This window comes from Chrysochloris asiatica, unplaced genomic scaffold (genome assembly GCF_000296735.1).
Source record: "Chrysochloris asiatica unplaced genomic scaffold, ChrAsi1.0 scaffold00076, whole genome shotgun sequence".
Taxonomy (NCBI): Eukaryota; Metazoa; Chordata; class Mammalia; order Afrosoricida; family Chrysochloridae; genus Chrysochloris; species Chrysochloris asiatica.
In genome coordinates, this window is record NW_006408594.1 from 9319638 (window position 1) to 9332761 (window position 13124).

A 13124-nucleotide genomic window follows, 5' to 3' on the forward strand; every position below is an offset into this window, starting at 1 on the left:
CTCACTTTTTGGTTAGCAGTCTAACACTTCAGCTTCCTAGGATAATTAGGGCACTATCCTAGGATAAGAGTCTTGGTGTTGTTGTTTTTAAGTACCATGGAGTTGGATCTGACTCATAGTGACCCTGTACAGGGTTTCCAAGGCTACAAATCTTTACTGGAGCAGAATGCCTCATCTTTCTCCCTCGGAACTGCTGATAGTTTTAAGCTGCAGATCTTGAGGTTGGCAGCCCGACTCATAACCACTACGCTAAAAACTGTAGAATAAGCAGTGAATGCTAACCACAAGGTTGGTGGTACAAACCCACCTGCAGCTCCTTGGAACCCTATACAGGGTTGCTATGAGTCAGAACAGATTTGACTACACTTAACATTTTTGTTAACATTATTGTTGTGGATAATCACACAACAATATTTCTTTCATCCTCCTGCAGGCTAGCCCGAGGAGACTCACATACTGATGGCTGAGGTGCAAAAGCAAGTATAATTAGAGACATTGTCTAAGTCTTGGCTCAAGTCATATTAACACATATCCCATTGGAAAAAGCAAATTTGCATGACTTAACCTAGCATCAGAGTCAGAGTGTGTGGGTCCTATGAAGTTACTAGAACCAAAGCATCGGGGCAATCAACGCAATCATTTTACCACATTGAGTTTCTTGTTGTAGACCTCAGTTGTTGTTTATTTCACTGTAGGCTCAGCCTTAATGTCTACAAAGTTACCCTCATCAGTAATTTAGTAACATCAGAGCTCATCACTTCTTTACCTTGAGGTCTCTTTATGACAACCGAAAGTGAGATTATAAGTAGAATGAAGTTGAAGATGTCAGTTTTCTGGCTCTCTGAACTACTGCAACCATTCAGCATTAAATAGGAGAAACTCTTCCATCTGAACTTCCCATTTGGTATCTTACATTAAACCTGGGTGTTCAAGCCAACTGCTCTTTATTTTTCTTCACCAAGGTTGGAAACTCTCACTATTCAGCATCAAATTAAAAAGATATGTATGTTGCTCTATTCCCCAGGATAGACATAGAAAAAGCCCTCCAAAACCATAATTATTTTTGAATTACAGTAATTTTTCATGCATGCATTTCTCTACTACTCTCCCTAGCTCTTTTTAAAAATAGTTTGAGATAAATTATTTGCAATTCTAGGTACTGTGCTTAGTGGAGAAAAATTACACAGGGAAAGGGCTAGAACTAAGTTCAACACATGAGGAATTGGGACAAGTAGACTCCAGCTGGAAAAATTAGGATTTGTTTGCCTAAATGTCAAGAATATGACATTGCAAGACCCTGCTCAAATTCCTTAATGGTTCCTTAGTTATTGTTGTTGTTGTTAGGTACCTTTGAGTTAGCTATGATTGATAGTGACCCTATGCACAATAGAATGAAACAATGCCCAGTCTCATGCCATCCCTACAATTGTTGTTTGAGTCCATTGTTGCAATAACTTGGTCAATCCATCTCATTTGAGGACCTTCCTCTTTTACATTGACCCTTTATTTTACCAAGCATGACATCCTCTTTTAGGGACTGGTCCCTTCTAATTACATGTCCATTGTTGTTATTATTAAGCGCTGTCAAGTTGGTTCTACCTCATAACAACCTTATGCACAGCAGAACAAAACACTGCCTGGTCCTGCGTCATCCTTACAATCATTGTTAAGCTGTCCATTGTTGTTCTCATGTTGTTGTTGTTAAGTGCCATCGAGTTGACACCAGCTTAACGTTATGTTCTGGTCTGGCACTATGGTATAAACGCTGGACTGCTTATCTCAAAGGTGGCAGTCCAAATCACCAACCATTCTTTGGAAACCCAATACAGGGTCACTATGAGTTGGAACTGACTCAATGACACTGAACAGCAAGGACAACAACAAATCCTTATGTACAAATGCCCACTAGAAGACTGATTCCCGAAATGACTGGTTCTCTTACTCTAACCAACATCACAGTGTGATGTTGCAGATTCTTTCTTCAAGTGGGTTCTATTTCTCTGTACCTTAAATTTCTATTTGTTTCATCGCTTGGTATGGATAAAATGATGCAGAAGAAATGACACCATTTCCATGTTCTCTTTAGATCTCAAGAGGTCTTGGAAACTAAGCTTGCCTCAGTGAGTATAATCCCAGGTTAAAACACTGGATGTTGGGAAACACATAGTCACCTCAACACTGCCAGACATATAAATGAGGTCACCTTTGCTTAGTCAGTCCTCAGTTATCTGCTCGATGTCCACAGAATGAATGATGCCAGCTGGCAGCCACCATTTCTGGCTTCTCTCTGACCTGCAGAATTATGAGTTTGAGTAAGTGAATGTTTTGTGTAGCAACAAAGTGTTGGGGTGGTTCATTAAACAGTAAAACCTAACCACCAGAGTTGAACAGATAATTTCAAAGGTCCGCTCAAGAAGATAAAGCCAAATATTACAAAAAATTGTGCAAAGATCTGGTGTCAGAAAAACAAAAAGGAAGAACACGCTCAGCATTTCTCAAGATGGGAGAATTGAAGAAAAAATTCAAGTCTCGACTTTCATTATTGAAAGATTCTCTGGGCATATTATTGAAAGACGCAGAAAGCATCAAGAAAAGATGGAAAGAATACACAGAGTCACTGTACCAAAAGGAAATGGTTAATGTTCAACCGTTTCAAAAGGTAGCATACGATCAAGTGCCAATGATACTTAGGAAGGAAGTCCAAGGTGCATTGAAGGAATTGGCAAAGAACAAGACACTAGGAATTGATGGAATAAAAATTGAAATCTTTCAAGAAAGTGAAGCAGCACAGGAGGCACTCACTCATCTCTGCCAAGAAATTTGGAAAACAACTATCTTGCTGACTGATTGAAAGAGATTCATATTTGGGCCCATTCCAAAGAGAGGTGACCCAACGGAATGGGGAAATCATCGCACAATCTCTTTGATAGCGCATGCGAGTAAAATTTTACTAAAGGTGATACAGAAATGGCTGCAAGCATAAATTGACAGAGAACTTCCAAAGGTTCAAGCCAGTTTCAGAAGAGGCTGTGGAATGAGGGGTATCATTACTGATGACTGATGGATCTTGGCTGAAAGTAGAGAATATCAGAAAGATGTTTACCTGTGTTTTATTGATTATGCAAAAGGCTTTCGATTGTGTGGATCATGACAAGCTATGGACAACATTGCTAAGTATGAGTATTCCAGAACACTTAATTGTGCTCATGAGGAATCTGTACCCGGACCAAGAGGCAGTTTGCAACACTGAATGTTTTAAAATTAAGAAACATGTGTGACAAGGTTGTGTTCTTTCACCATACTTATTCAACCTGTATGCTGAGCAAATAATCTGAGAAGCTGGGTTATGTGAAGAAAAACGTGGCATCAGGATTTAAGGAAGACTCATCAACAGCCTGCAATATGCAGATGATACAACCTTGCTTGCTGAAAGTGAAGAGGACTTAAAACATTTGCTGATGAAGATCAAAGAGCACAGCCCTGGATATGGATTAAATCTCAATGTAAAGAAAACAAAAATCCTCACCACTGGGCCAATAAACAACATCTTACAATGGAGAAAAGATTGAAGTTGTCAAGGACTTCATTCTTCTTGGATCAACTATCAACACTCATGGAAGCAGCAGTCAAGAAATCAAACGACATATTTCATTAGGCAAATCTGCTGCACAAGATCTTTTTAAAGTGTTGAAGAGTAAAGATGTCAGCTTGAGGACAAAGGTGTGCCTGATCCAAGCCATGGTATCTTCAATAACCTCATATGCATGCGAAAGCTGGACAGTGAATAGGGAAGACCATAGAAGAATTGATGCTTTGAGTTATGGTGTTGGAGGAGAATATTGAAAGTGCCATAGACTGTCAAAAGGACCAATAGATCCATTTTGGAAGAAGTGCAGCCAGAGTGTTCCTTGAAGGCCAAGATGGCCAAACTTCATCTCTCATACTTCGGACATATTGTCAGGAGGAACCAGTCACTGTGGAGGTACATCATGTTTGGTAAGGTGGAGGGTCAGAGAAAAATAAGAAGACCCCCAATGAGATGGATTGGTCAAGTGGCAGCATCGATAGACTCAAGCGTGGCAACAGTAGTGAGGTTGGCCCAGGATCAGGCAGTGTTTCGTTCTGCTGTGCATAAGGTCGTTATGAGTCAGTACCAATTCTATGGCACCTAACAATAACAACAGCTCTCTATTCAGATTGGCCTTTAGTTTATTTCATGATACTCCTTCTCTTCTAGTTTATCAAGATGAATCCATTTGTTGTGGATTGGATTGTACTCCCTTCCCCAACCACACACACAAAATATATGTTATAAATGCTAAAACCCTATAGTTGTGGATGCAATCCCATTTGGGAATAAGACTTCTTTATGTTAAAGTGACTATATCAGTGTTGTTGTTGTTGTTATGTGCCGTGTAGTCGGTTCCGACTCATAGTGACCCTGTACAGGCTTTCCGAAGCTGTAAATCTTTACAGAAGCAGAAAGCCTCATCTTTCTCCCACAGAACAGCTGGTAGTTTTGAACTGCTGAACTGAGGTTTGCAGCCCAATTCGTAACCACTTATGTCTAAATACAATTACCTTTGAGAGATATAAAGAGTAAATTCAACACAGAGAAGAAAGCACAAAGGGAAGAGAACAATATGCGCCACATGAAGATCTTCAAAGAACCAAAGGACAGCACAAAACAGAGACATGGACCTCCCCCCAGAATCCCCAGGGAGAGAGCGTTTTCCCCTAGAGCTGGAACCCTAGATTCAACTTCCATCCTTCTAACCTGAAATAATAAATTTCTGTTAAAGGTACTCACTTGCAGCATTTCTGTTACAGCAGCAATAGGTAACTAAGACAGCCTATGCATGGGGTTTCATGAATCAGGGAGCTAACAACAGAAACAACAGTGCTATTGTATGGCCTATAGTCCTTTGAACACACTCTACTGTTTCTCCCTCACTCTGAGGATTTTGCATATGAAGCTGCTTCTGCGGGAAGCACTTTTCTTTCTGTTCCCCCCTGGTCTATTCCCATACGCTTGACTCATTCCAGCTTGATTTTCAGAGTTCTGTCATGGAAATCAAATGAACTCTTTTACACGGCATTTCTACAGAGAATTTAGAAGGTCTTTAAGAAATGCTTATTGAATAAGTTTAAGTGGTTTGAGCTTGGTCTTGATGGACGAATAGGATATGGACATTGGATGTTGGCGAATAAGAGGCTTGAAAGGATATTTTAAGCAGAGGTGTACTCAGGAGAAAATTTTGAGATAGGGGTTTGTACTGCATGTAGCATGTAGGTTGGGTTTCCTAAAGCATCACATACATAAAAGGAAATGTTAGGGCATCTAATTAGAAAAATTGGCTAAAACTAGAATGTGAGAATGTCAGTCTAAATATCTTAGTAGGCCATAGGAACCCTGTCTTCATATATGGAGAAAGCAAACGGTCATTAAAATGGCAGGAAAAAAAGAAAAGGTCAAAGTGGATGTCAGAAGAGACTCTAAAACTTCATTGAATGCAGAGTAGCTAAAGTAAATGGAAGAAATGATGAAGTCAAAGAGCTGAACAGAAAATTTCAAAGGGCAGCTCGAGAAGACAAACTAAAGCATTATAACGAAATGTGCAAAGACCTGGAGTTAGGAAACCAAAAGGGAAGACCACGTTCAGCAGTTCTCAAGCTGAAAGAACTGGAAAAAAAAACAAAAAATTCAAGCCTCGACTTGCTACATTGAAGGATTCTATGGAGTCCTGGTGTAGCACTGTACGATCAGCACTGGAGTGTGAACCACAAAATCGGTGGTTCAAACGCACCAATCACTCTTCGGAAATCCTATACAAGGTTGCTATGAGTCAGAACTGACTTAACAGCACTTACCAGTAACAACAACAATCTTTATGGAAGAAAATCACCAGGTCTTTATCCCATGGAGAAACTAAGTGGATTCAAACAGCCAATCTTTCAATTAACAGTTAAGTGCTTAGCTGTTGCACAACCAGGGCTCCATGAATAAAGATAACAAACTCTTCTTGCAAACTTACTATGTGTTCTTCACAATAAATCTATGAGATTATTATTATTTATTATTAAGTGCCATCAAGTCGGTTCTAACTCACAGCAACCCTTATGGGGTTTCCAAGGAGCAAGTGGTGGGTTTGAACCGCCAACCCTTCAGTTGTCAGTTCAATGCTTAGCCTACAATGCCACACCTTTCAACTTGGTTAGTCTTGCTGTCAAGTTGTTTCCGACTTGTAACGACCCTACACAGGGTTTACAAGGCTGTAAACCTTTACAGAAGCAGAAAGCCTCTTCTTTCTCCTGCTCATAGTTAGAAGTCAGTCTCATTACCCACTACATCTTCAGAGCTCCTTACAGCACCACATCAGGACGATAATAATCCTCATTTGACATGGACACTATCTTCAAGTGGTGAGGTACCTTTACCCAAGGTTCTTCAGTTTCTACACTACTGACCAGCAGGTCTAGAAACACACATGCAGCATCACCATGTGGAAAACTGGACAGCAAGCCCAGGTACTAGCCACAGTGAAAATCGACTAGAGGATTCCTTACTTGTTTGGAAGCTGCAGGAGACTCTTTTTCATCTGGATCTAGTTTTCCATTTGCATCTTCTTTCTATTTTCATCACTCTTCAATATCCCTATTGCTATTAAGTCTATTTTTCAGAGTTAGTTCATAATGTTTTATAATAAAAGACCTTTTTCACTTCTTTAAAGAGAAATGGAGAGGATTAAGAGTTAATTCAATGTTTTCAAAATGCCCTGAGCACCTTAGAATTCAATATGCCGTGTGCAAATAAATAAAGAAAGGTTTTAGAGTATAGAGTCATCGGTCTTCTCTGAATCACATGCTTAGAGTAACGAAATGCCTGCATGCACACAGCCGGCTGAAAAATCTCCGGATTCCACTGGAATTGGAATACTAGGAAACCCTAGAATTGGATCTTCCTTGTGTGGCATGAGAAGAAAGAGAAGCAATCCAGACTCCCATCATCTTTCACCTTTGCTCTTTCTCTAAGGAGACGAAAATCAATCAAGATGCCTTCCTCAATATTTGATTATCCAAGTCCTCCTGCCCCCAACACACCTTTCCTATTCCTAACCTTTCCATCTCTTCCCTTTCCTGGTGGACACATTAAGTTCACACATGTGAACTTAATGTGTCTTTAAACATCTTCTCTCTGAAAAATTATTTCAGGACCTAAACAACTGATGTGTGAATGGATTACTCAAGTGCAACATCTGGTGGCCGGGGCTCTGTGTGTATAGAATCAAATGAAGTAAAGCAGATGAGAGCCTCCAATTTCCAGGGCTGCCACTCTGACCTCATGGCATGTGTTTGTGAATTATCTTCCCATCAAGATTGCTATTGATTTTCATTCTGACTGGATTAAATGAGTGGGCAGGAGAACCTCACTTGAGAGCAGTTCTAACCTCCAAACAACATCAATAAATTAGGGCATGAAAGAAAGACAAAGAACATATTGTAGGCCAAGGATCTCGTTACAGTTGTTAGGTGCTACCAAGTCAATTCCAACTCATGGGACCATATGTAGAAGAGACTGAAACACTGTCCAGTCCTGCACCATATTCATGACCACTGGTATGTTTGGGCTCATTGTTGGGGCTTTTGTGCCAATCTACCTCATAGTTTCCCTCATTTTTGTCGGTCCTTTACTTACCAACTATGAAGTCCTTTTCTAGCCATTAGTATCACAACAGACATCTCTAGGCACTCGTTTCTTTTCCTGCAGTGTCTCATTTAATCCTATCACCTCCTTCAGGGCTGGATGCCTTTGCCCACATTAGTTATTCCCACAGCTCTTATATGGACTTTAAGCTCTTTAAGGGGTTGGCAGTATCACATGCACCTTAATACCTCCCAATACCCAGCACAGGACTTAACAGAACATAGATGTTCGGTACAGATTTACAAAAGAACACTGAGAAAATGGCAGAATTAGAATGAAATTCACATCTGTCTACTTTTGTTCCTCCTCTTTTTTTTTTTTTAGTAGAACCCTCCCCCCTTAAATAACACCACGAGTTTCTGTCCTGGCATAGGAAGTACCCCAAACTGAAAATTTATTAATCTATTTGTCTGTTCTTCCCTTCCTTCCAGAAAAGGAGGTAACATTGAAATGTATCTTCTTTGACAATGCAGGTGTATGTCTTACACTTCCCATGTACTTTGTACTAACATCTCGTTTTCCTACTTTCAGAGATGGACCTGAACTAAAGTGACTCCTAATAGATCCATTTGTGTCTATAATGAAAAGAAATTTGAGCAAGACCCTTGAATTATTGACAAACTATGTGTTAGATTCAGGAAATATATTCAAAAGGAAAATTCTCACTGTATTACCAACTAGAATCTTGAGCCCAATCCTAGGAAGCTCCACATGATCCTGCCACAAGGTACCACCTGCCCTGATTTCCCACTCTCCCCTTCCACAGTAGTTTGGTTCCAATCACAGTGACCTCCTTGCTGTTCCTGAGACAAATTCATAACGCTTCAACCTCATGGCTTTTGCACCTGTGAGATCTCTCTTCCTATTGAAACTATACTGCTCATTTTCCTACTTTTTCAGGTTTCTGCCCAAATGTCACCCAATCAAGATTCCATTCCTGACCACCCTACCTCATAGAGCACTTCATCCAAGATCCTCAACCTGTTTTCGTCACAGCCTAAACACCTTCTGACATTCAGGAATTTGTTTACTGGCTCTCTCTCCCACAAAATAAGGTCATTGTCTTATTCACAGTTCTATCTATAATGAACCCTAGTGTGTTACTGCAGGATAAGCATTGGACTGGTAACCACATAGTCAGCAGTTCAAATCCACAAGCTGCTCTCAGACACCCTATACAGGGTTGCTATCAGTCGGAACTGACTCAACAGCACCTTAAAACAACAACTATCTATAATGCCAAGGAGCTCCAGTAGTGTAGTGGTTATGAGTCAGACTGCTATTTCATGGTCAGCAGTTCAAAACTACCAGAAGTTCCGCAGGAGAAAGATGAGGCTTTCTGCTCTCATAAAGATCTACAGCCTCAGAAACCCTATGCACGGTCGCTATGAGTCAGAAATGACTTCATGGTACATAACCACCAACCATTATCTATATAAAATGCCTGAAGTGGTGCTGGAAATGCCATCAACATTTTGCAAATCATTGGATGACATCCCTACCTCATGGGTGGAAAACACATGTGCCTTCATTCTTCTCTTCCATGCCCTCATCAATTGATCATAATAAAAATTTCTCAGTGCAGATTAATGCTCTGGACCTCAAGGTTAGTTTGAACCAAAAGATTGGCCATTCAAACTCACCAGGCACTCCTCGGAAACCCTATGCATGGTTGCTATGAATTGGAAGGCACTTAACAACAAGCTAAGACCAAACCAGTTGCTGTTGAATAAATTCCAAATCATGGTGACCCCATGTGTGTCAAAGTAGAACTGTTGTCCACAGGGACAACAAATGACTCATTGCCTGAACTTTTATTCTGAGGCATGTGTCATTGTGAGTGTCATCAAGTTGGTTCAGACTCATAGTGACCTTATGCACAGCAGAACAACACACTGCTCAGTCCTGTGCCATCCACGCAAGCATTGTTAAGTTTGAGCCTATTGCTGCTGCCACTGTGTCAATCCATCTTGTTGGGGGGCTTCCTCCATTTTGCTGAGCCTCCACTTGAACTATCATAATGCCCTTCTCCAGGGACTGGGCACTCCGAGTGTACTCAAATCAGCAGCTTTTCATTTAGTAACCAAGTGTGTTAACAGATTGAACCACCTAGGAACTCCAAGCCTAGGGTAGATTCCAAAATGTCTATGTTCACAAAGCTTCTCAGATGATTTTGATACTAGTTCAAGTCAGGCTTTGATTATTGCAAATAACCAAAAGACTTTCCTTTTTTTTTTTTCCACAGATGAGCTTTTTCTTGCCTTTATGAGGAATTTTTGATAGTACTTCAGGTAAAGACAGCTAAAGGCACATTGCTGTTGTAAAGTGCTGTCCAGTTGGTTCCAACTCATAGCAATCCTGTAAAGGGTTTCCGAGGAGTGGATGGTGGGTTAGAACCACAAACCTTTCAATTAGCAGTCCAGTGCTTATCCTTCAGCATCATGTCAGGACTCCATTTTCTCCCAAAGACCTTCAGAAATGAAATCATAATTCAAATTAAATTAAATGTAAGAAACCACACTGAGCAAAAGGATTTTTTTTTTTTTTTTAGTGAATCCTGAACATTTCTCCCAAATGTCATATTTCACTTTTCTGAATATTCCTCACAGAGACATCTGAACTGGTTACACTAGTTTTATATAGGGTGGAAAACAATCAGAATAATTGGTTTGAGTAGAAGGCAAAGTAACAAATAAATTAACTTGAATATGACCTTTCAGAGGTAGTTTTCTATTTTGTTCCTATTCTCTGGCCCTGAGTTGTTGCGCGTTAATTGGTAGTTTGATCTCTACTCAAGCTGCCTGTTTTCAACACTGGGCAATGCATTATGAGATAATCTACTTTTTGTGACTTCACACGGTTCCCATGGCAACCATCAATGTCGTTTCCCTGCAGAACGGCTGCTTTGTTTGTTCCAAATGTGTTGTGGGAATGTAAACATCTTCTATAAAAATGTCCAGTCAAATGACAATGTGAGCAAGTGATGCCATTTGTATGATTATAAGATCCCAACTCCCTTCCTCAGATTAAGAAAAGAAAATAAAAGGAAGAAAGAAAAGGGGGGAGGTAGTTTGTTTCTGTTTCTAATTTTTATTGTTCAGGGGAAGAAATCAGGAAAAGGTTTGCTTAACACGACTTAATTGAAGAGACACAACTTTTCTATCACAGACCTTGTTCATTCCAGCTGCAGTTCATTAGAGACGAGGTGACAACATTTCTGCAAGCAAGCATCTTTATCAGCCCAACCATCTCAGATACAAAATAAGTGCTCACCTTGACTGCCACCGCTTCAGGTGACCTAGACATCCTGACATTCTGAACTAAGAATCCAAGATTCTCTTGGTCAAGGGAGACAGTTATTTATTTTTAATGCTCACTGGCTCACTAGAATGAATTTCGGAGGAAACTTCTCATGCAAATTAGAGCTATAGATGCCTCTCCAACGAAAATCAGCATCCAGATATTGACATCACCTGCACAATGCTGTCTCCAGCTTCTTTGTACATTCTGTTCCTTTTGGCACCCATTTGCCTCCCCACTGTCCCACATTCCAAGTCAGCTCACTTTATTCATCCACTGGAACTCAACTCATGTCATCTTCTCCAGTAAACTGTGATAGGTGGGATTCTAAAAAGGTCTCAAAAAATCCCACCACCTGGTATACATACCTTATATAATCTCTTGGGTTGTGCGTGGTACTTATAAATACGATAGAAAATCTCTTATGATTAGTTTATCCCAAGGGTAGTTTTTTTCTAAGTGTGACTGAACTAATCAGGTTAGTTTTTAAAAGTAGTTTCAGGTGTGGAGCTGCAGGATAAGCATTGGTCCACAAGGTCGGTTTGAACCTCAAGTTTGGTGGTTCAAACTCACCAGCTGCTCATCAGAAATGCTATATGGATTCACTGTGGCTCGGAACTTTCAGCCAAGATCCATCGGGCATGGAAATGATATCCCTCATTCCATGAGGAATCTGTACATGGACCAAAAGGCAGTTATTCGAACAGAACATGGGAACACTGAATGGTTTAAAATTAAGAAAGGTCAGTGACAGGGTTGTGCTCTTTCACCATATGTATTCAATCTGTTTGCTGAGCAAATAATCAAAAAAGCTGGGTTCTATGAACAAAAACGTGGCATGAGGATTGGAGGAAGACACATTAACAACCTGCAATATGCAGATGATACAACCTTGCTTGCTGAAAGTAAAGAGGACTTAAAATATTTATTGATGAAGAACAAAGACCACAGTCTTCGGCATGGATCACATCTCAATGTAAAGAAAACAATAATCCTCACCACTGGACCAATAAACAACATTCTTACAATGGAGAAAAGATTGAAGTTGTCAAGGACTTCATTCTTCTTGGATCAACTATCAACACTCATGGAAGTAGCAGTCAAGAAATCAGATGACATATTGCATTAGGCAAATCTGCTGCACAAGACCTTTTTAAAGTGTTGAAGAGCAAAGATGTCAGCTTGAGGACTAAGGTGTGCCTGACCCAAGCCATGGTATTTTTCTTAATCTCATATGCATGCAAAAGCTGGACAGTGAATAAGGAAGATCATAGAAGAACTTACGCTTTTCAGTTATAGTGTTGGAGGAGAATATTGAAAATGCCATGGGCTGCCAAAAGAACCAACAGATCTGTGTTGGAAGAAGTGCAGTCAGAATGCTCCTTAGAGTCCAAGATGGCCAAACTTCGTCTCTCATACTTTGGACATATTGTCAGGAGGGACCAGTCACTGGAGAAGGATATCATATTTGGTAAGGTGGAGGATCAGAGAAAAAGAGGAAGACCGCCAGAGAGATGGACTGGCCAAGTGGCAGCATCAATGAACTCAAGTGTGGCAACAATTTTGAGGTTGGCCCAGGACCAGGCAGTATTTCATTTTGTTGTACATAGTCTCCTATGAGTTGGTACCGACTCAGTGGTACTTAACAACAACAATGACTCGGAACTGACTCCTCGGCACTTAACAACAAGTTTCAGTTCAGACATAGAAAGAACTTGGAAATTGTTATTGCCATTTTTACACCATGGATAAACTGGACAGTTTGTAAATAAACATAATTTTTTGAATCTTTAGAGAACTGAAGATGCCAGACCAATGACCCACCCTGAAATCTGGAGAGACAGTTTTGCCCAGAGACACTCAGCTAAGACCTGTTTATCTGGAGGAGTAGTCTCTTGAGTCATACACTTGTAACAGACTTGTATCCAAAATAGAAAAATAACTCCTAAAATTCAAAAATAACAAAATAAACAACTCACTTAAAAATGGACAATATATATGAACATCCTGGTATGGTGCTATATATAGGATAAACACTGGACTGCACAATGGGCTTGACCCACAAGGTCGGTGGTTCAAACCCACCAGCCACTCCCCAGAAACTATACAGGGTCACTAA